We start from the raw sequence: 26,518 nt of genomic DNA, 5'->3' as shown, positions 1-26,518 counted from the left end.
GATAAAAAAAATAAAATGTAGTACTTTTGAGGCACAGGTGGGGTTGTCAGGGGCCGACACTGCACCAACATTTGACATCCCCCTTTTAGCCACCCCCAGATGTCCCAGGGTGTTTGTGGTAGGCCCGCTGGACATCATGCCCCTGGCATAGGTGACATAGCTGGAACCAGCAGGTGCATGTTTCAGGCTGTAATGGTGGCACAGGCATGTATTGAATGTTACACCAGACAGGGCCTGAGGTTGCAGAGGGCTGCTCTTGCATCTGTAAGCGACAACCTCTGTAAACTGTCAGGTGCCATTCATGCTTATACCGAGCACATGGATAGATGGCATAATGAGATGATGGCCCTCATAAGTGGTGGTGTGTCCGTGCCTCCGTGTGTGGTGGGGAAGCAGTGACGCTCACGTGGACGTGGGCCAGCAACACCAACAGTTGGCAGTTAACGTATATGTGCTAGGACACCAAGGGACTCCCGTAGTGGCAGTAGCAGCTCCAGCAGTGTGGGGGGGTGTGCTGTCCACACCACACCACAGCAGGCCACATTCATGTTGTCCTGGCCAGTCCTGAAAGCTTTGCTATTTTATTTTATATAAAGTGGTTTTCTCAAAGAGTTTTTGTGGTTATTGTATCTTCACTGCAGCCTGTTGCTTTATTTTTACAGTCCCAGGAGGGACCTGGTACCAGCAGACAAATGTCATCAGCAGGTGAGAGTAGCACATCGAGGCCTGTACCTGGACATGCCCACAGAACCCCTGGCAGGCACAGTCAATGTGTCCGTGGCCAGAGGCAGTGAACTTCATGCCTTGTCAGGTATGGTCTGGTCTGCAGCTGTCCATAAACACCTGTGTAGGGAAGCCACATAGCAGAACTGTGTGCATGCATACCCACACACTATGTAAACACACCTAGGGCAACCCCATACCTACACACACCGCATCACCTTGCCCAGCTCCCCCACAATCCACCCCACAACCACACACATGGTGTCAAATGTATGGCCCACCCTCAGCCTCTGGAAAACCAACACCACACCCTGTGCACATGATGATACCTGTGCCCCATTCCTGTCATCCATACATTTGATGCAGGAACAGGCTGATATGGTTCTGATGCACACGGTGACTGTACAACAGTGTACCACAGTACTGCAGTGTAACATGTTGTAGGGAGTAGAGTGTCAAGCATATTTGGCAGGTAGTGTAGCCATCCAGAAATGATGCCTTATAGCTGTTAGTAACACTGGTTGGTTGTGGTCTCTATAATGTTATCCATATTTGTTGTAGGTGTACATGTGTTAGCCCTAGGATGCCCTGTGCATATGATGATACCTGTACCCCATCCCTGTCATCCATACCATCAATGCAGGGGCAGGCTGATATGGTTCTGATGCACATGTTGACTGTACATCAGTGTACCACAGTATTGCAGTGTAACATGTTGTAGGGAGTAGAGTGTGAGGCATATTTGGCAGGTAGTGTAGCCATCCAGCAATGATGCCTTATAGCTGTTAGTAACACTGGTTGGTTGTAGTCTCTATAATGTTATCCATATTTGTTGTAGTTGTACATGTGTCAGCACTAGTACACCCTGCGCAGATGATGATACCTGAGCCACATCCCTGTCATCCATACCATCAATGCAGGGACAGGCTGATATGATTCAGATGCAGATGGTGACTGTACCACAGTATACCACAGTACTGCAGTGTACCATGTTGTTGGCAGTAGAGTGTAAGGCATATTTGGCGGGTAGTGTAGCTGTCCAGCAATGATGCATTATAGCTGTTAGTGACACGGGTTGATTGCAGTCCCTATAATGTTATCCATTTGTGTTGTAGGTGTACATGTGTCAGCACGAGGATGGCTGCAGTCAAATTCCACAATGGGGTATGTCACTGTGCTGACAACATGGCTCAGACATATCTGGAGTACAGTCAAACACATTTCACAGGTTAGTAAACTGGTTATTGCTTGTGCCACATGCCACTGAGGCATGTATACCCTGCAACCTGATGTAGACCAATCCACATACATGCACACTGTTACTTGGCAACTCTGGGACTAGACCCCTACCTAGCTATGTCGTGATACTAACATGTGAGGCTTACATTGCACACACCACACACCGTTTAGGGTGAGGTGTGTCCCAGGTTACATGGTACATGCAGAACATCTCCCGACATGTACAGTATGCTAATGGGGGATATAATGGGTGTATTTGGACGATATGTAGTTTGACATTCCATCATATACACATTTACATACACATAACAGCCAGACACACATCTGAGATACCAGGGCCTATCGCTGCTAACTAACTTGACCGTGTCTCCAATGTGTTACAGGTAGGCTGCACACATCACATGCATAACTGGCTTGGATTGTGGTAACAGTTACCTGTATGATTGATGGTGACAGTGGTAACCATTACATGGTACATGGGGCATATACCTGGTGTACCTTGGTATAATAACAGTGTACACAGCACCCACATCCCCCACTGGATATTGTACTCCCTGAAACCCATGATGACACTCTGCCATACCCACCATCACACATTGGCTGCGACTGCGATACAACCCATAGTATACCCCAACATTTGGTACTACAGGGATATGCATCTCATGCACATGCCACACATGTAGTAGGGTGTCAATCAAGTGTAGGTTGCCTGTACATATCCGAGTTGGATACCTGCCATCGGCACATCTGTACAGGGACTGACAGTCATCAACTTGGCAGGTAGCTATGCAGTAGCATTAGTGAGTTGACAGACAAGTAAGGGGTATATACTGTGACACAGCTCACACACCAGGGATACAACAGGGAGGCCTCGGTGTCCAGCCATGCTCGCAGGTGTGCCTGTGGTCAGTACTACATTAAGCACCCTGCTCTTGCCTGGGTTAGCACTGTCAACAGTAGTACTGCCATGATACACTTCATGCCAGTGTGACAGCACATACCCTGGGCTACTACACATGTATGTAACACATTCATATGGATAACAGTGCTGTACAGGCCTCATATATGCCTGTGTCCCACACATGACTATCCCACCCATTGCTACTGTAATGATAGCACATAGGTGCATGTATTATACATGGCATTACATACACTTATTACAGCTTATCAGACTGGGTTGTGTGTCCTGGTTACCAGGGATAAGCTATGCTTAGCAAGTATCAACATTGCTGCAATATAACAGCTAAGCTGTTTTGTGCACTGAGTAGCGCTGTCTACATTGTGTAAGTGCCCGTACATTTACCCATAGCTTAGCACCACTAAGTTTAGCATAAGCCCACTCAAACCCGATTAAAGCTGCTCAAAACTGCCTTCAGCACTCTGTATCTGACAGCCCTTGTCCTGCCGAGCAACAAATTTAACAACTCTTGGAGGTCTTGAACCCAGCACCTTTTACACTGAAGTCACAGCACTTAACCACTATGCCATGACCACTGTAAAGACAGTTGTTGTTTTACCAATATAGCTGTCACTACACATATTGAGTAGTATTGAACATTTGCCTGTAGTTCCTAAATTTTGTAGTCCTTATTATTAATATGACTGTTGCATCACATATGTTGTTTCATCATAATGTGCGCATAGCAGGTACATATGGTGAGATACATGTGGGAGGGTATACGCAACCATGACGTTTACTCATGACAGAAATATGATCATATGCATATAAAAGGTTGATATATGTCTACATGTTCATACATATGTATACTCATACATATGTCTGTATACACCTCTGTATAGTGCTACATATATATGGCTATGTGTTCATCTCTTCGTAAGTACATATGTATATATATATATATATATATATATATATATATATATATATATATATATACATATATGTATATGTATATATACATATGTGTGTGTGTGTGTATATATATATATACATATATGTATATATAGATATATGTGTATATAGCTATCTATGTATGCACATTTTATCTGTACAGATATGCCTAGTTATGTTGGTATATATGTAGGTATCTATAACTATATGTGCATACATATCTATTCTGATATAGCTACTTCTGTCAATATATATGTAGATATCCATATGTATATGTGCATATGTATCATTATCTGTATATGTGTAGACATATCTTGCTCTGTATATGTATATATCTGGGTGTGTAATATGTATATCTATGTACATATACATACCCATGTATATATATCGATATGTATATGTGTAAAAATCTATATAGCTATCTGGATAATTATATATACAAATATTTTCACCATATGTCCTGAACATGGAGTTTAGCCCTACCTCAACCCCTATAGTCCCAACTTTGTAGTGCAAGTGGATGTCAGTGTAGCAGGTATATTAGTAGAGTATTGCTACTATAATAGAGATTGTCTTCACAGACATGGTGTGTGTAGGAGGTCACATCTGCTTTTTACCTGTGCACCATTGGCTACTGACAGACATCCTAAGGACATCATAGTACAGTACCGCTGCTAGCACATAATGCTCCTATGGACTACAGCAGAGATATTGGCCAATATATGTAGACATTCTGACACACTCTGGACAGTCCAGAAGTATGCACAGAACCCCTTAGTGCAAAACATGTGGACCACGCCTGACAATATGGATGTTAACAACCATGTAGATGGGTATAACACATAATGACTGGTATACATTTGTCCCCATAGTTTATGCATTCACACACCCCTGTCTGTCCTGACACATAATGACCACTGGTACAAAGGTGCCATGGCCACATACTACCCACTAGATATTGACATACATCTGTACAGCATCCCACTGCTCTGTCTGACATACATGACTGTTAAGGGAGACCTGGCAGCAGTACATCTGGCAAGTATCTGGTCATGACATCTCACTGGGTAAGTACACTAAGCTGCTAGGCATGTAACAAAGCACTGCGCAGGCTACAGGCAGACCGGCTCAACACTGGCTTACATCTCCTATGGGGGGAATGCTCATGTATCTGTATATATAGCAGGCTCTACAGGCATTTAACAGCAAAGGGAAAGATACACCTGTGTGAAAGTGCATAACCACAACTAATGTGAACACAGCCACAGTCACGTATGGTAAGCTACCATAATATTACACTATATGGATTATCTGTTTAACACCATCCTCATATGTGCCACTCACACACCAACTCTACATATACTGGGCTGTTACATAGTGTGGCCTGATGCCTGTCTATGGAATGGGACATGTGTGTATGGCTCTACAAACATGTAAGCCAAAATGGTAACTTACAGTGGAGCAGCATGTAACATCAGATAGGACGGGACCAAGAACAATGACATCTACCACAGTCTGTACACAGGCCAAAGTACATATTAACAATACTCACACTGTTGACATTCACCATAAGTACACAGACCTCAGTACTGTACACACAACCACAGAATGTCCTGGTTATGTCATCAAATATAACCCCTACTGTACATAACATGTGTACCAGTCTGATATCTCACTGGCTTATCAGATATGATGACACTAATTATGTTTTACAGCACATATGCACCTCTTAATGCATGACATATTTACAAAGGTTGACTGAGTTGTGGCTGGAAGCACATATACAGGGCCAATATTGACATGTTGCTGTGATAACCTCATACATTTACTGTTGTAACAGGATTTGTTGCAACATATGTCCTATGAGGGATATGAAGTCAGTAACTGTCACGGATTTCACCAGCAACATACTGCAATCCTCACACTACCTTCTGCAGTTCACAGATAGATGCTCTGTGGGTAACACATGAAGCCAAAGGCACCACACACTGCCCAGTCTGCAGATGACCCTACAGATGGGGATTCCTCATAAACATAGCACTGACTTGGCAGGTATTAAAATATGTAGGACAGCCATATCCACACACACCCTGCTAAACCAACATTACTCCAAATGCAGTATAGCAGGACTTACAGTCTGTAGTCAGGTCAGGCACATCCCCTCCTGTGTGTTGCCCTGTTTCCACAGTGTATGTTGTTAGAGGTAAATCCCCAATCCATCTGAGATGCTGTTTTCCAAACAACAGCTCGAGTTCCTGCTCACAGTGAATGAAAAGGCCCAACACCAACATGATGTTCCTAGATACTGGAGTGTGTTTCCATGCAATTGGCTATGGGAATTTTACCACAGCTGTTCTACATGCAATCAGCTAGAGGAGGGCTGCAATCCATGCAGAGGCCATCAGCTGATCATGAGCAACACTTAAAATACACATGCTGCTGCCTAAGCAAAGCAGGTGTAGGTCTCCACATCCACCAGAGAGGGAGTGAGAGAGGCAGACAGAGGCAAAGACAAGTCAGGGAGGGGTGGGAGAGTAAAACTTAAGCATGTTTGTGTCACACACCTACCAGCACAGAGTATCAAACCCCTGACAACTATGTAGTACAATCACATTTCTATGCAGTTATTGGATGCGCCACATAGGTTACATGTTATGGAGTCCTCAGAATGTATATGTGATGGTGAGTGACATCTGCAACAGGGATATGGTAGCTATATGGTAGGTGTAGTACACGTGCCTGTCCACATGAACCGGTGCCAGTGTCAACACAGCCACATTCTCACAGGGACGCACACACACTGACACACATGACAGGGCCAGTAATGCAACTCATCACTAGTGAGATTGCCACAACACATTACTGTGCAGATATCACATGCACCACAGGGGTCATATGGAGGTTATATGTGCAAAGGGTTTGCGGAGGTATCTGACATCAAACAGCATGCTTCAGTATGCCAATGTGAGTTGTAGTGAGTGTGAATAGGAACATACACATCATACAACGCACACACACACACACACACACACACACACACACACACACACACACACACACACACACACACACACACACACACACACACACACACACACACACACACACACAGTGCCAGTACTGATATGCATGGGTGCATTGATTCACGGGTGTGTAGTGATCAACTGTGGCAGATGGCTATACAAGGCTAGTTGATGGATATACCTTGGCATCAGGCACGTGGCAATGGTCTGCATTGTGGCTCAGTTGCATAGTTTCTGGATTTGCCCACACAGGTGGGTATTGTATTCACCATCCAGTCACCTGGGTGAGTATTGCATGAGGCCAATGCTGTGCATTGCTTGCCATGTGTGTGTTCCTTAGTGCATTACATGGACCGTGTCTGTGATGTGCACACCTTCAACATGCAAGTACAGTGAGATGTGGAACTGTACATGGGGTGTCTGGCCCATGTTGTGTACACAGATTATCATCAGATGTGCCAGTCCTGGCCTTATGTGGTGGGAACTGGTAATGGACAGCAGGTTTAAACTGCACCTACATTGACAGCATGCTAACGGCATTCCCTGGTGTCAGTGGCATCTGTCCATACAGGGCATGCTTTCAGGCAATGTATGCCCTTTGCGGGTCACATTTGATGGCACCACAGGTGTTGCAGGTGTCCAGAGGAGAACATGGGGAAGGTGCACTCTCTGCATGTACATGCCTATTGGACAGATGGACAGGGTGCCATGCCCTGTGCAGGCCACTGCAATCACTTCATAGTTACTATCAGTGGGAAATATGCAGTGTACTACCAACATAGCGACTGTTGCCTAGGCAAGTGTGTGTATGAGACATGAGTTGAGAGTGTTCTCTGTGTAATACTAGGGTTTCTAACTGTGTTTGCCTGGTCTTGATGTCACATGTATGGGTATGGATTTGCACCCCAGCCTCTCGGCTATTTCACATATGTTGTCCCTGTACAGTGGACATTGTGATATATACTAGGGCCACCATATAAGAAATTAGCAATTCTCACTTCACATTGGGCCAAGTTGTTACACACTCACATTCACCTTCACATAGGATACTAGTTACAAACTCAGACACACACCTGTCATGTCTGGGATTAGAACTCCTACCTAACTAGTTTATTACACTACAGCACTATGCAGTTATAGTACGCACCACAGAGATTACTGGAGTACTCTTTCCCCAAAGGTATATTTCACAATGGATGACATCAGCAGGATTGCCAAAGTAGGGCATTCAAATTATACTGAGTGTGGCTAGGCTAAATGCATTGCTCCCTACACAGACATTGACACACAGAACTGACATGTGTGGATATAGAACCCCTAACAGAAGTCTATATCACACTACTGCATGAAGCTGATAAAGGATGCACCACGGGGATTACTGGAGTACTCCTTCCCCAAAGGTGTATATCACATTGGATGACATCAGTAGGATTGCCAAAGTAGGGCGTTCGAACTGTAGTGAGTGTGGCTAGACTAAAATACATTGCTCCCTACACAGACATTGAAGCACACACAAAACATCCACAACTGACATGTGTGGGTTTAGAATGCCTAACAGAGGTCTATATCACACTACAACATGAAGCTGTTATAGGGTGCACCGTGGGGATTACTGGAGAACTCCTTCCCTAAAGGTGTATTTCACCTTGGATGACATCAGCAGGATTGCCAAAGCAGGGCATTCAAATTGTAATGTGTGTGGCAAGGCTAAAATGCTTTGCTCCCTACAGAGACATTGAAACACACACAAAACATCCTGTGTGGGTATAGAACCCCTAACAGAGGTCTATATCATACTACAGCATGAAACTGTTATAGGATGCATCACAGGGATTACTGGAGAACTTTTTCCCAAAGGTGTACTTCACCGTGAATGACATAAGCAGGATTGCCAAAGTAGGACATTTGAAATGTATTGAGTGTGACTAGCCTAAAATGCATTGCTCCCTACACAGACATTGAAACACACACAAAACATACAGAGCTGCCATGGGTGGGAATAGAACCCTACCAAAGCTGTATACCATACTGCAGCAGTACGCAGTAATGGCACACACTATGAAGATCACTGGGCTACATTTTTCACAGAGGTGTATTTCTAGGTGGATGACATCAGCAGCCTTACCAAAGTAGAGCATTCGAATTGTATTGAGTATGACTACCCTAAAAAGCATTGCTCTCTACACAGAGTCAGACAGACAAACACTCTTGCCAAGTTTGAGATTAGAACCCCTACCTAATTAACTTATTATACTACAAAAGTACACAATTACAGGACGCACTATGGAGATTACTGGGCTACATCTTTCACAGAGGTGTATTTCTAGGTGGATGACAGCAGCTTGCCAAAGTAGAACATTTGGATTCTAGGGAGTGTGACAACCCTAAAAAGCATTGCTCTCTACACAGACAGACACACACTTGCCAAGTCTGGAATTCAAATTCCTACTTAAGTAATCTATCATACTACAGCAGTATGCAGTTATAGGACATGCTACGAAGATTACTGGACTGCACCTTTCCCAGAGATGCATTTCTAGGTGGATGACATCAGAAGCCTTGCCAAAGTAGAGCATTTGAATTGTAGGGAGTGTGACTACCCTAAAAAGCATTGCAGTCTACACAGACAGGCACACACCCTTGCCAAGTTTGGGATTAGAGCACCTAGCTAACTATTTTGTCACACTGCAGCACTACACAGTTATGGCATGCACTAGGGAGATTACTGGGGTACAACCTTCCCAGAAATGTATTTCTAGGTGGATGACATCAGCAGCCTTACCAAAGTAGAGCATTTCAATTGTAGGGAGTGTGACTACTCTAAAAAGCATTGCTCTGTACACAGACAGACACACATACACAGTTGCCATGTCTGGGATTGGAATTCCTACATAACTAGTTTATCACACTACAGCAGTATGCAGTTATGGGACATGCCATGGAGATTACTGGGCTACAACATGTCTTGATCTACTTTGACAACAAGTTTAGGTTGTTTTATTCAAACCAGTACGAATAGCTGATGATTTTTATAGTAAGCGCCACACTAAGAAGTGACTGAGATATGAATAATACAGCCCACTATATGCCATAGCCACATCGGCGTTTTTAAACTTGTTTGTTTTTCATGGACTTAATTAATTGTATAAAGTGAAGTTGAAACAATCATTAGTTGTTCTGATTTACATTTGACAACATGTTTAGGCTGTCTTATTTAGAACAGCACAATGTGCATCATTCAGAAGATGCAACTTTACCTATCTCTGACAGCAAATCTAGGCTGTTTTATTTAAAATAATACAATGTGCATTATTTAGAATATGCAGCTTTATATAATTCATATTTGACACACCACATTAGATGGTTATGAACTATTGTAGAGATAGGTGTCATTGGCTTTATGAATTATGAAGTTTTGCTATCGTATATTTAGAACTGTTTAAAAATGTGAAAAACGCTTTCTTATACTTGTAATCTAATGTTTAACTTGCTCACTGAAATGATGTAGAAAATGGGTGTTTCCACTTTAGCAATCATGTTTTAATTAATTGAAAAATTGATAATTGTTTTCTTAACTGATGCTGGCTTTACTATATAAAGGGAATTCATTTTTGCACAAGATATAACCTGATGAAGCGCATATTAATGCGTGAAAGCGCTCGTTTGTCTTAAAATAAACTTCAATTTTATTTATCGTGGTGGTTCCTGGCAGTTTTTCTTCAGTCTACTTCCTCACCTGGTGTTCGGAACCTTTGGATGATCGGCTTCTTTTTTCTGCTGCTGGGCTACAACTCTCCCAAAGCTGTATTTCACAGTGGATGACCTCAGCAGGCTTGTCATAATAGGGCTATAGGGAAGGCAGTGTGTGCATGGGCCATACCCCATTCATCTAGAGGTTGACACACCACAAGCAGGCACACACAGTGTCATATTTCACAGGTACGTGTATACAGCTGCTAGATGACTACTTCCTTGTACAGTCATGTTGCACAGCTAGCATGTGCACCACATAATCTGTAATGCTGACAGATACTGGTGGCTAGTATCTGCAGTGAGTGACATCTGGACCTCATGTGGTTGCGACCCTTTGGCTGTGTGCTGGATGGGACAGGCCTGGATGGCTCCTTGTCTCAGTCACTCTCTTCCACACATCTATGTACATCTACCTTTGGCTTATTATAGTGTGTTGTTCTTACATATATGTATTCCTATCCACTGTGTGTGTTAAGGCATGAGTGTTGCATACTGAGGAGTGTCTGCACTAACATCTGCAACTGCCAGATATGTCTGGTTCACTGGTGGTTGCAGACATGGCCTTCGTGTGTGAACATGCCTAGTATGACCTTTCAGTATGTTGCTGACTGACATTGCCTTTATTTCTCTAAGTGTGTGAGCATGCCCAGTATGCCCATCTGTACTGAATTGTGGATCGAATCCAGGTAGTTTGTACTGCAGTGCTGACCTTTGTGTTGTACACCTACAGGTAGCATGCTGTTTCTGCAGGATATCCGTCGATCATTTGGCATTGACTGTTACTAAATTTTTGCATAGGATGGGGGGGGGCACACCTGACTATTTCTACATTTTTACACAGGATTGGGGGGGCACACCTGACTGTTATTACATTACTACTTAGGATGGGAGGGCACACCTGACTATTTCTACATTTCTACACAGGATTGGGGGGCACACCTGACTGTTATGACATTACTATGTAGGATGGGGGACACCTGCACTTGTTCACATTTGCTATGACTGTACTGTTATGTCAGGTACTCCCTTTTATTCTGTATTCTTACCTATCATGCTGACTAGAGGCATACCAGTGTACTACAGATCTTAGCTTTGATTGCACTATGTATTAGTGTCTGACTTCCTACCCTTCAGAACTTACACCCAACTGTCGGACCTGCTGTAGTCTGTCTGTGTAGGCTTGGGGGGAGGTTACCCATAGCCATCATTCAGAGGTCATAGCAGAGGCTCTGTTTGGGTTTGTCTACACCTGTCCTGCTGACTGAGACTGTTGCTGGGTATGTGAAACTCCCTGACTGGCATGTATGAGTCATATGGGCACACATGTCACCCAGCACATTTCCTGCAGTGGGTTTTGTCACCCTGTGTAGTAGTGGCTACTATGGTGACTCCAGTATGTGTTACTGATGTCATGGTGCCACTATGGGTATCTACTATCTGCTGCCTTAACATTCAGCCACCCAATCCCTTGCATGCTCACATCCATATCATATATACAGGTAACCACACATTCTACTCCATTTGGCAATTGGTAGGTTGATTGACTTACCTTGTGGGTGTGCCAGAATTGCAAATGCTGCTGGAGGGCTACCTATGTCAGATGCACATAGTACACTCCCTATATATGGTTGAGCACATGTAATGTCATGTTTGGTATCCCTTTTACTGTATGTGAGTCAGAGAGAGGTGTCGGTCCCTGGGTCCCTACAGTGTCAGTGTATGTGCTATGCATTGTCTCTTTGCCACAGCCTCAGCATACTGGGCATGCCTACATCTGCCTACTGGGGCAGGCTCAGGTTGTTCCTCCTCCAAGTCACTCTGTTCCTGTGCAGGCCTTGGCATTGGTGAGGGGCTGTGTGGCCCTGCCCCATGCTGTTCCTGCTGCAGCTGTTTCCGCAGGATCATATTGTGTAGCATGGCACATACCATAACAATTTGGGTACATGTAGCTGGTGAATACTGCAAGACTCCACCAGATGTGTCCAGACACCGGAACCGTGACCTGAGCATCCCAAACACATGCTCTGTTATAAGTCTGGTATGTGCGTGTGCCTCATTATGGCATTTTTGTTCAGGTGTGTGTGCATTTCTGATGGGTGTCATCAGCCATGGCTCCAGTGTGTAACCAGCATCCCCCACTAGGTGACCGTAGAGGATGTCCCCATTGGCAAATCACTGGTACAGCTGTGTCAGATGCCAAATGTTGAAATCATGATAGCTTCCAGGGCAGCCAACACACACATTCATTATAATGCCCTGGCCATCACAGATGACCTGGCAGTTGATGGGGGGAATGCCCCTGCGGTTGATGTAGGCTCTACCCTGATCACTGGGTGGTGCTTTGATGCATATGTGCGTGCAGTCTATAGCACACACAACCTCAGTTTATTCTGTTATTTGGTGGAAGAGACGCATATTGCAGGCCAACACCTCATGGGTGTTGAGGAAATATACATGCTCACTGGCATATACTGACATGGCATCTAGGAACTGGTGGAATACTCAGGATGCTGATGCCTGTGAGATCCCCATGATATCCCCAGTTGAGCTTTGGGAGGTACCTGTGGCTAGTATTCCTAGGCCTTCACATACCTTAGTATCCACTGGGATGGGTTCCCCTCAGTCAGTTTGGTGTGTCAGGTGTGGCCGGCACAGCTCAACAATTTGCTGTAGGAGGTCCCTGTCCACCCTTTAGCTCTCCACTATCTCCAGCTCATGTAGCCCCTGGTAGGTTTCCTTGGGTCTGTACACTCTTCTCCATCTCCTCACTGTGGGTTGCTCAGCAGCATTCAATTCCTCACCACCTTCAGCCTCTTGCACATGTTGTTCTATGTTGCCTGCTGCAGCCCCTCTCATTTTGTAGGTTTGTTTGTTAAAATTTCCCCGCTTGTATACACAGGTGGTGTAGAGTGTGGGATAAAAACAGAGGGGAAAGTGTTTGCATAGTTTTATAGAAGTGTTCTGGGCTGGGCTGGTCTGCTGCCTGTGTAATTGGCTGATTCTGATACATTTCACCTGCCAGCTATGCTAGTTCTCCTTGATTATCTTCCTACTGCTGTTTTCCCTTCCCATTGCCTTCCTGTTTAAGCCTGGGGGTGCGCTGCGCAAACATAGTGCTCAAATGTGCACAGTGCTGCTATTTCCTGGTTTAACTTTTTTTTTCTTTCTTTAAAACCCGGTGCGCAGCATGCACACCCGCTTAGGCAATGTAAAGAGTGCTAGGCAGATTCAGACACACCCCCTAGCTTAACTGTGCTATGCTAGGAGCAAACCCAAGCCACAGGGCTCCAATCCACTTACAGTATGTCTGACACCCCCCCACATGATATCACCTAACTCCTAGGCTTGCACCAAGCTATTCCTAATCTTACCACTGTTGAGACTTGACTAGCATGCTGGGAAAAACAGGGATTCACTATAATTTCCCCACATTTGCATAGGATTGCCTTCTAATGCTTAGTTACATGTCTCACACTGAGCCTCCCCCCTTAGCAACTACTACTCACTGCCCATGTTGTCTTCTGCCTGCCATTGACTTGCATGGCAGAATAGTGATTTTAGTTAGAATGCTTAATTTAGGTTTATTTTGTTATTTTTCCGCCGATCCCGTTTGCGCGCCACAGTCCTACGCTTAAACAGCTGAGATCGGCTAAAAAAAAATAAAAGTTGATATTTTTATTTTTTTGGCTGTTTGCAATGCCATTGGCCTTATACTTGCCCATTGGCATCCTTCCTAACTGATATGCAGCCTTTATTTGGAACTGTCACAGCTCTGTTTTGGATTTTGCAGAATTGTATTTGGTTACTAACCGAGTACTTTTCTGCAGATTGCACTAGTCCTGCACGGACAGTTGCATGCTTCCTGGATCGCAAATTCACCTCATTTGCATGGATTTCTCCTGCAAACGGGGTGATTTACATACAGGGGCTTAGTCCATGCAGGACTAGTGCAGAAGCGCTTGTGCATGCCCCTGGAGGCTGTTCCTGGATCGCATGGCAGACATATTGCATGCTAGAGCTCCTGCACTGATCTTGCACGCCGTGCAAGGCATAGAGAATCTGAAGGAATGTATTTTATCTATCTGTTGAAATTATATTCTGCATATTTTTGCTATTTTATGTGCCTTTCAAGTCACAGCTGTAAAGAGTTTTTTGACCTACACACCCATCTAGTAAAAAAATAAATAAAAATTAAAAACATGCAACTGTTTTCATAGTAAAACACATTTGCACTGAAATATTATAATTTAAAAGATTCAGAGTTGTGGACTGCTTAGCTACCAAAATCTCAAATAGTATATTGTCATTTTATAATTATGTAAATATCCTTATCATTTTGAAAGCCAGCAGTACTAAAGCCCTGCAGCTTAATGGAAATGATATACATGATAATCATAAAATAGATGTAGGGCCTGATTCATGAACAGCTGATTTCTATGCTGCTATTGTGTGCTGTTTTCTTTTCATTAAATGGCTGCACACATTGTATAAAGTAGACAAACAAAGCTAAACAGGAGAGTATGCTAATGAACAATCCAATATGGCAGAGCCATTCAGGAAGATATAAAGTAACTGTGTTGAGATGGTGTTGCCCTTTGCCAAGAACACCAAAACCTACTGGGATACTGACACTATCACACTTAGAAAAAAAAAAGCAGTGTTAGGGGCTGCTACTCCTCTCTTGCATGTGCATGTGCAGCAGGCTCATATCTATGCTGTTGCTGCTGATAGACCTTGTCCAAGGAGAAGAAGGGTGTTCAGACCCCATTTAACATATCATGGACTGCATGACGTTGAAATAGTAGAGTGATACAGGGTTGATATGGAAACACTACAGGAAAGCTGCAACCTCTGTCATTCCCACTTCAGACTCTGGGGAAACTAAGGAGTACCTATACCAGTGGGAACTAAGTTATGTGTAACAAGGATATTACCTACTGCTACATTCGAGAGACCCTCAAGTGATATACATGGAGGGTGACAAACCTCAACTTCCAGAATATTTCACCAATATCTTAATGCTACAAAATGCAAAAGAGTACATCTATATTCCATGCACACCAGAGGAGAGAGCAAGAACAAGGCAGGAATTATATGTTGCAGCACACTTCCCTGAAATATTAGGGCCCATAGACTGCACTCACATAGGAAGAAAAGCCCCACTTGGTGAACAGGGAAGCACTATTTATCAACAGGAAATGGTTGCACTCAGTCAAGTGCAGGTTATCTGTAATGCCAGAGGGATCATTGTCTATGTCTGTGCATTGAACCCTGGCTGTAAGCATGAGTTTGCTAGGGGTGATGATCCACAAAGCCATCTACTGGGTGACGCAGGTGTTGCACTGGAACCGTGGCTCATAACACCAATCAGAAATGCACACACACCCACAGAAGAAGGATGTAACAATGCCCATGCTCAAACTAGAAACATCACAGAGTTAGTGTTTGGCATGCTGAAGTCACGGTTCCTCAGTCTGGACACATCAATGGATGCCGTGCAGTACAAACCAGGCAACTGTGCAGAAATTCTCACAGTCTGTGCCATGTTGCACAATATCATCTTGAGGAAACAGCTGCAACAATGACAGCAATGTCCAGGACCTCACATTGCTGGATCACAGGCATGTCCAGCATCTCCAGCACAAACAGATGAGGATTCTAAGGAAAAACCTCCAGCAGCAGAGGTAGCCGGCTGATGTAGGCATGCACAGTATGCCCTTATGCTGGCTAAGAGGCAAAGGATGGTACACACACTCACAACCTAAGACTCAAAGATCGGTGCACACACCCAGCAAGTAAGAGGTAAAGGATAACACAGACACTCACCAGTAAAGGAATACACAAATAACAAACTAAGAACATACAAATACTAAAAGCGATGCCACCCAATGTCCACAAATGTTACTTACCCATGTAATGGCTATGTATGGATAGCATCAGACAGACACAGCCCCAAAGCAGATGACTCATAACTGCGGTAATGCAAGGTAAGTGTGGAACCTGTAGTATATGAAAAAATGTGTAAGAAGATAATCTACCTGCATACTGTCATTCTCTTACATATCCACTCTGTGCATCAGACATACATGCAACCCTAAGTCAAACCCAAATGAACAAAGCCCATGGCACAGTCATCATCATTGTCACAGGGTGAGGGGTTGCACTAAAAGTTGCCATATTGCCATATTGTTTGTAAATTGAATTTTTGTAATCTTTTCATACTGTTGTTATGGAGCTTATCTCCCCGGGTCTCCGCTGAAAATGGGCTACTTGCCCAGCTGAACTCTACCCGGTTAACAAATGTAAAATAAATAAATATGTGCAGTGTAGCAGCAGTGTGATTTTAAAATTGCATACATCACAATTTTTTTTTACCACTGCATGTTGAAATTCATTAAAAATATGAAGATGTAAGCAGTGTGTGTAAAGGACAAAGATTACTTTTGAAATAATGCAGTGATTTGTAGAAGAATCTCCTCCAGGTAACTATTAACAATGTTCTGTCTGTATCTAATCAGTCTCTCTTCCTTCCACTTCCATAGCTACACCATTACTTTCCCATAGTGTAGATTCAGTTCTCTGAAATGAGGTGTGAAGTCATTAGCATTCCTGAATGCCAAAAAAATCACTTGGTATTGGGGATATAAATGGGGTGTATGTATGATATGATTGCATGCATACACTTTAGGACTGCAGGGAGGAGCAATAACAGTTGTTAGCTGCTAATGGCTTGCAACTATTTCAAGTTAAAGTCTAAAGTCAAAGTAAACTTTATTGCCATTCAGAAATCACACAAGTGCAAAAACTGAACAACATTCCATGTTTCTGGACAGTGTGCAGACAACATATAGACTATTTTCATAGACATTTACACATGTAACACCTGTCTATTACATCACCTATTAAATTATCTAGAGCTACATTTACACATATAACACCTATCGATTACATCACAGACATGCAGGTAGACAAAGACTGCACATAATTAGAAACACATTTTAACACTTTTTGCGGTGAACACTTACTTATATGAGACTTTAGTATTGCACAGGTACTTGGTTAAGATATTGCATTGATCCTTGCACAGAAATAGACATTTGTATTGCACTGTGAACATTACATTATTGCACTATGGACCTTAAAGCATTTCACTATGGTTAATTTACGAATTCTCAACATCTATTACCTGAAAGAAAAGATATTGTACTACATTGTTACTGCCCTAGATGGCCTATAAGTTAACAGTCATGGTGAATATTGAACTAAGTATTAGATGAGACTGGTAACCAGGTTAATGCACTGTTTGAGACAAGCTTCTACAGTTTCTACTGACTCAGATGGCCATCATGGAGAAGATGTTGTTACTTGAGTTCAGTAGCGTGATGACATTAAGGAAGAACCTGTTCCTGAATCTCATACTTCTGCAATGTATGCCTCGGAAGCACTTGCTGGATGATAGATTCAGGAACAGTCTGTAAGCAGGGTGAGTGCAGTCTTTAATTATTCCACTGGCCCTGCCAAGACATCTGGATAAGTACAAGTCATGGATAAGTGGTAAGGTGTTCTTGATGATCTTCTCAGCTGTCTTCACCACTCTCTGGAGGGATTTGCACCCAGAGGTAGAGCAGCTTCCATACCATAGTATGAGGATGTTCATCAGGATGCTTTCTATAGTACATCTGGAGAAGCTAGTGAGAACTACTGATGGGAGATTCACTCTCCTCAGCCTTCTCAAAAAGTGCAATCTCTGGTGTGCTTTCTTCACTATGGCATTTGTATTAGTGTTCCAAGACAAGTCCTCATCAATGTGCACTCCCAGAAACTTCGTGCTTCGCACTTTTTTCGCTTTTGCCCTATTGACTTTGAGGGGACGATGTTCCTTGCTATTTTTCCTGTAGTTCACAATTATCTCTTTTGTCTTGTTCATATTTAGAGCTAAGTTGCTATTTCTGTTGTTCCACCTCATCTCTATATGCTGTTTCATCGTCGTTACTGATGAGGCCCTCCACCGTTATGTCATCAGCCAACTTGATAATGTGATTTGTATTGTATCTGGCTGTTCAATCATGTGTTAATAAGATAGACTGCAAGGGGCTTAGTACATAGCCTTGTGGGACTCCAGTGTAAAGAGTGATGCTATCCAAGGAGTTATTTCTTGCACTCACTTTCTGAGGTCTGTCTATCAGAAAGTCAAGAATCCAGTTACAAAGTGGAGTGGTGATGCCTAGTTGGAGTAGCTTCATTACCAGATGAAGAGAGATGACTGTGTTAAAGGCAGAGCTGAAGTCAAATAGTACCCTCACATAGGTGTTTTTATTCTCAATGTGTTCCAGTGATATATGGAGTGCTAGAGAGATGGCATCTGCCATAGAGCGGTTTGCTCGGCAAACAAACTTCAGAGGGTCATGATCAGCAGGAAGCCCAGATGTTATGGTGTTCTTGACTAGCCTTTGAAAGCACTTCATCACTGTAGAGGTGAGGGCTAGTCATTTACGCAAGATGGTGGAGACTTCTTTGGTAATGGAATTATTGTTATGTCCTTGAAGCATTTTGGGACTATTTGCTGACTCAGAGTTATTGAAGATATCCATGAGGACATTTGTTAGTTGGACTGCTCACTCTCTGACCACTCACCCTAGTATGTTGTCAGGCCCAGCTGCTTTTCTGGAGTTAACGCTGCACAGTGTCCTCTAGACATCAGCTGGGTTAAGGGTAAGCATCTTCTGGTTTTGGACAACGGGTATTTTCTTCACTGTTCTGTTCCCTTCCTCAAATCTGCTGAAGTAGACATTCAGCATATTTAGGAATTCCTTGTTGTCCTCACAATGCGAAGATACAGGTCTGTAATCAGTTATGGCCTGGATACCCTGCCATCGGTGCTGGGGTCTTTCTAATCGGAGAAGTAGCTCTGGAACTTTCTGCCATAAGCACATTTTGCTTCCTTGACAGCCTTGTTCAGATTTGCTCTGGCTGTTCTGAGGGCTTCCTTGTCTCCAGACCTAAAGACTGTGTTCCTTGCTTTCAGTAGTTCATTCACCTCACTCATCAACCAGGGTTTCTGGTTGGCTTGTGTGATGATGGTTTTTGGTGACTGTCACCTCATCCACGCATTTCAAGATGTAGCCCATCACTGCCTTGGTGTACTCCTCCAGGTTGATACATTGGTTCTCAGTAGCCATCTCCTTGAATATGCTCCAGTCTATGCTCTCAAAACAGTCCTGAAGTGCTGAGACTGCACCCTGTGGCCATATTCTTACTTGTTACACTGTTTGTCTCCCTCTAGTTAGCAATGGTTTATATGTTGGTATTAACAATATGGAGAGGTGGTCAGAGTTTCCCAGGTGTGGGTGAGGCACTGCCTTAAAAGTCAGCTTAACATTGCTGTATACCTTGCCCAGTGTGTTCTCCTCATTTGTTGCAAAGTCCACATATTGGAAATAGTGGGGTAGAACTGTTTTTAAACTGGCCTGATTAAAGTCACCTGCCACTATATGAGCACAGTCTGGATTCCTGTTTTACAGTTCATTTATAACCTGGTATAATGTGGTCATTGCCTCATTTTGATTAGCACTGGAAGGGCTGTAGACAGCTGTGATGCAGATGCTGCTAAATTCCCTGGGTAGATAAAAGGGTCTGCATTTCAGTGAAAAAAACTCTAGATTATCTGAACAGTGTGAGAATACTATCGCACAACTGCTACACCAGTTGTTATTGATGTATATGCAGACACCTCGCCCTCTGGACTTACCACTGAGAGAATGTATTCTGTCTGCTCTAAAAAGTGATAGCCCCTCCACATGGACTGCACTGTCATTAATGTTAGAGTTTAGCCAAGTCTCAGTAAAAATATGTACACAGCATTTCCTCACCTGGTTCTGAGTAAATAATTCCAGCCTTATATAGTCCATGTTGCTTTCCAGTGATCGAAGATTTTTCAGCAGGCTGGATGGTGGTGCAGGTCTGTATGGATTTGCTTTTTGCCTTGCAGTGGTTCCAGCCTAGATCCTCTTTTGCATGTTCTCTCACACCTGTTGCATTTCCTTCTCTTACCATGATCCAAAAATGTTCTTTACATACCAGGCATTTTTATTCTTTGTCTGAGTAAGATTCCCAGCTCCTGTAACGTGAGAAGGGCTGTAGGCCTCACAGGCCCCATAGATAGCAGCTCATCAAGCCTGTTACACAGCATTCCTGAGGACTGAATTTCCAGAATAATCACTCTACTAAAAATTAACTTACTGTAAGCAATCTTCCCTGATTTAGTTTTTCTCTTAATTTAGACATGGGATAGGACAAAGTGCACATTTCCTTGCAAAGCCGAAGTAGCCACTGCCACATAGGGTGCCACCATTTTTTTTTCTGATTGCTCTGACTACAACAAGGATTACCGAAGTGAATGTATGGGACGTCTCTGGGACAGGAATCTATCCCTCCAGCATGTCCTGTTTATTGTGTCACCACAATAAACAGGACATGCTGGAGGGATAGATTCCTGTCCCAAAGACTTCCCATACTATGGAACAGGCTACCCATCTATGTCAAGCAAAGTTCTTCATTATCACTCTTCAAGAAAAATCTTGATGCTCAACAGTGGCACAGGAAAATAACTTTCTTGGGTGGAGTAAGCCAGGGAACCTTGCTGGCTAGGTTTACGTAGGCCCTTGGGCCAATAGCCTAGTACCTACCTATGAAACTATGAACCTATGTTTTCTCTGAAGTGTTTCTATCATGCAGAGTAGGCCTTCAATAAAATTTGTAATCACCTTGAGTGCTATGAGAATAACCTTAACAACACTGACATCTTTGCAGTAAGAGAACACTTTCCATACCCTGCTTAAAATCTGTCTGAATTGCTGATCAGCTATATTACACATTGAAGCAAAGATGCATATAAATGGCCATGACATTGCATTTCTATAGTTAAGCTGATAGGAGGGGAGATGCTCAGAGAATATAGAAAACTAGCTTGTAGTGTTAGCAACGTGACATTAAATGCTGTGGACCATTATTACTGTAAAGTGTTGATCAATATGACATTGATGTAGATATGTTCAAGCCAATAAAAAAGTAACATTTTCAAATCCTGTGTTGGTGGCAAAGAGGAATAAGAAACACAGCTGGGTGTGTTGTTATTGTACTGAGGCGAGGATTCAATTACAGATAGTGTGCTGTCTGACAGAGTTAATGCACATGATCAGGTTGTACCACACAGATATAGGAAACATCACAATCCTCCCTTTTCATATCTATTAGTATATATATATGTGTTACTACTGACAAATGTCTAGAATATTTTTTGTGTTCCTCATTTGCATGGACTTTGGCTGAGTGAACCCATGACCAACAGAATTTCAAGGCAGTGAATGAGAGTGCACTGCCCACGGTTCAAACTGTCAGTTGTAACTGGTTTTGTCAGTAGTATTGCACTCCATATTCACATAGGTGCTTTTGCTACAGCATTATAAACAGCAGTAAGAAGAAATTGTTGTGTTGAATGTAAATTGCTGCATATGTTCTTTTGTCTGTGCAATGTCAGTACTGCTCAACAGAGCACAAATAGGGCACACGACTGAAGGAAATTAAACAATTTTATTACTGTAATCTTCATTAATGAAAACAGTTTTGTCACTGCTGCCCTGTACTTCTAATGAGTGACTGATCTGGACTTATTGTATACCTGTTGCTGTAGCAGAGACTGTAAATACAGTCACTTTGACCCCTAACACAGTTTTTATGGAGTTCAAATCGACACAGTGTGAAGGGAGTGTAGAAATTACTCCAGAAGTAGGATTCAGTGTCATCATAACTTTATATGCTTTTTATTACTGTTTCTTGTCTTGTGCACTTGCTTGCTGCTGAGCATCATGCAATCAAGCTTACCTGCTTAAAGAAGAAAGTGAAAAATGTTATGTGGGCAGCCTTCTTTAGTGCAAACAGACTTATCAGGGATGTGTGGCCTGGACACTACTTAATAGAGAAAGTCCACCTATCAACCTAGCTTTCTTTTTGGCACAGAGTATAAGTGCAGTGTCTTTAGAAATATTTCACATTTTTTTACAAATGGTGTCAGAATACAATTTTTAACAACATTTCATTTAAGAAGGTAACACTACAAACAAATGGCTATCATAATTATGCTTATTACTGGAAATGTCTCAGTAATTCTTTGATAGATACATTTTTGTAAGTAGCATATCTCATAATTGAATTATGAAACACAGTTGAATGTTTGTGCAATTGTTTCAGCAGTATAATTATGACAATTAAATAAAATGCACTTGAATATGTATGATTGGCAGAATACTGAAGTTAAAATCAACATATCTCCTCACATAGCCCAACTCTTTGTTTAGGACATCATGTGTAATGAAGTATATATGTATCATATTAATCAGCTCAAGAAAGTCTATCAATTTAACATGCATTTACAAACAGTAAATGGGAATACATTTCACAGGCTTTCTTAAAGTCCTGCACATAAACGTCTATCTGATCTATATCTTCATTCATACTAAATGCAGTTTGTCTGTAATAAATATGGTGGAAAGAGTGTTTTCCTGTAGCACTGATAAATCATCACCTTACTTGAAATGTACGTAGTGTTTATTTCTTAGGTTTCATTCCCACATTGGTCTACTAAGATTTTACACTGTGTAATTCCAGAAAGTTATGTGCCAAGTCATTCTATTTAACCTCCAAAACACTAAGCATGACAAGCCAAGCCACTGTGGCTGTCAGTGTTGACCATCTGAAAAAGTGTGAATATATTCAGTATCACACATGGTAAATCTCATTGCCATGTCTCACACCTTTGTTGGTGTTTGATAAAATGCCTTTTGCCTTACTTACAAGTGCTTTTTTGTGCTTACCATTGCACAAATGCAGCTGGCATGGTTGTGCATGTTTGCACACTAACTGTTAAACATGAGATTGGAATTTGTCACCAATTCATGCTTAGAACTGCTGCTTGACTTCTGCAGGCATAGCTGATGCGGGAGATGCTGCTGCTGAATTTAGAGAACAAAGATGGAGTTTTGAGGATTCCAGGATATTTATGGCACTCTTTGTGAAGTGCTACAGTCATAGACTGCTGTAGGGCAGTGGCGGCTGGTGACTTCAAATCAAAGGGGGGCTGCAGGAGACAGCTGAAAGGGTGGGGTCAATGGGAAGGGTTGCAGACAACTAATAACGTGAGGAGCTATGCTCTATACCACAAAAACTGTAACTTTAATTAAATATGCCACCCTGGGTGCCAAACCATCATTATGAGAGTCCAATCAAGACAAAATGAAGTGTAGAAGAAAAAAAAAATATTTCAAAGCATTGGCTGCGTGACAGCTTACTTAATATCTAGATGGAAACAAAAAGGTTGTGAGGCATGAAACAATAAATTACGTTTTAAATACATTACTGGAATGCCAGTCAAAATCAAGTATAAGAAAAACAAGCAGCACTTAACTCAAACCACTTCTCCTTGCACTGCAGTTCTAATTATAATTTATATTCAGCTTTATTAAAGTACCAAGTAACATACTGAAAGTAACAATCTCTGTAATGCCCCCACTTGTAAAAATGTTTCTTATCCAAAAAAGACCTGCTGCCTGACAACAACTATCTACTTGTTTCATGGGGAAAACATGATCAAAGTAAAAAATGAAAAGCAAACAAGAAACAAGCTCAAGATACATTGCTTAAAGGATTAGTGTACAGTTAATGGACCACACATGATAGATTGGCATTCTGTTTGGTTTACAGGTAAAGTCTGCAAAGATGACTGCAATTCTCCAACAAATGTAATGAGCTTCTTAAAGTAATCTAATTCTGTCCTTTATTACAAATACTGTCATATGCATTTCAATATCCAAGGCTTATACATTATCTAGTTATGTAAGTATTCTCTGCATGGCAACAACAGAAAGGCTTCCAATGTTGGCAGTTCTTTAACAGTATGCTTATTAAAGCTTACTTGCATTTTACAATCTCAGGCAAGCTTATCTGATGGTCATTAAAGCATTGCTACTTAAACACAGAGCAACAGGCACTTTATGAGTAATAATACTCATAAATCAACAGTATAAAATATGACAGACACCAGAACATTCTGCAAAATCAAGGACAGAATAAAAGTAGCACTTGTGTCTACATTGGATGGAGGGATACTCTGCACATTTACACTGCATAACTGCTCATCACCTTGCTTGGACACATCCAGAGTCATTACATGGGGGAGTGGGGTGCAACAAGTATGTCACCATTTGAAATGTCTCTGGCTGACTGTGATGGCCCTGTCACATTTGTCATACCTCTCAACCTCAGAACAAGAAATATGGACAGAGCCATACATAGAAGTGGTACAAAGGCTCAAAAATAAGAAAAAAATTAAATATTGCTCTCATAAACTTAGAAAGATAAAAGAATAGTAGGTCTTGCTTTAGTATGAATTTTCTGAAAGGTATGAAATCTGAAACTCAAATGTCTGTCATTATTTTCTAACGTCAGTCTTTAATGATTTGCCACTAATTTGCCAAAAAACAAAATTTTATGAAAAATGGACCAAAAATGTGATGCAAAAATATAAAATAGCCACACAGTACAGCTGGGAACCTGTCAAAGAAGGGACACTTTTTTTAAATATTAATACTGCTAGCTTGAGCATCTGACAAAATAAAAGAATCTACATTCATTTCTGAAATAAAAGTAATCTATAACTCTGATTATTACATTTATTTCTTAATTGTAAGCCCTCCACATTTTCTTCCAAAATTGCCATTTTGTGGTGGGATTATTAGGGGAACAGCAACATTTTTGAGCCAAAATTGGGGACAATTGAGAGGTTTGGATATGCCTAATTCTATAAAGCAATTTATTTGCATGTACCTCTCAATCTGTTAATGCAAGGAAATCTGGACAAGGCCAAATATACTGGGAGAACATAGAAACAGTACTATAAATTATTGTATAAACTAAGACAATTGATAGAATAGCAGGTCTTGCTTTAGCATGCATTTTTCTGAAGGTTATGAAGTCTGAAACTCAGTGTCTGTCATTATTTAGTGACTTAATTCCTAAATTACTTGCCAGAAAACCACACATTTTACAAGGAACAAACCAAAAATAAGAAGCAAAAATCTATTCTTTCTGTGAAAATCTGGACAGTTGAGAGGTATAGTTCAGCCGGGGCTGTCTTTGAGTTTGCCGCCCTTCCCCCTCACAAAATCATGGTTGAATGGAGCCTCCCCCTGCAGCCATTCCAATGAACCATTACTTGGCTACTTCACCCCATTTACCATAAACACTAATGTGCATGCTGCTTTACTTCTACAATTATTTGGACTTCATTTGAAAATTTTATTTTGCATTTTACAGCACAAACAATAAGACATCTGCTAAATAAAGCAATGCAATCTCACAAAGAAAACAGACTTAGCATTAAAACTTCTCTGCCCTTGAAACTCACATACATTGAAACAGCATTGAAACCCACATTCAAAGAAAATACATTTTGCCAGTGGCAGATAAAGATTAACTTTGAGCTGTTTTCAAATCATAGGCCCCTTGCACATGAAACATACATGTGGTATTTGATACACCTTCCTGATTGTATTAAATTATATTCCTTGTACAATATAGTACAGTTGTTAGAGGGCATTTTAAATTTGTTTTGAACATTTTTCCAGTAAACAATGAAACAAAATGCATGCACCAATAATGACAAAATTGCCAAATTCAGAATATTTTTCCATCAAACAATGAAACAAAATGCATGCACCAATAACAACAAAACTGCCCAACTCAGAACATTTCTATCATAAAAGTCTACTCAAACTTCTACAGTCCACCAGTATCAGTAAATATGCACAATCGCTGAAGAAGTAAAAGTCATCTAAATAATTCCACATTAAAGAAATAGGTAACTAATGAAGAGGTT

The sequence above is a fragment of the Protopterus annectens genome, chromosome 1.part0 (assembly GCF_019279795.1).
Source record: "Protopterus annectens isolate FY-2018-M chromosome 1.part0, PAN1.0, whole genome shotgun sequence".
NCBI classification, from domain to species: domain Eukaryota; kingdom Metazoa; phylum Chordata; order Ceratodontiformes; family Protopteridae; genus Protopterus; species Protopterus annectens.
The sequence above is the reverse complement of the archived record's forward strand: the minus strand, read 5'-3'. Positions refer to the sequence as shown.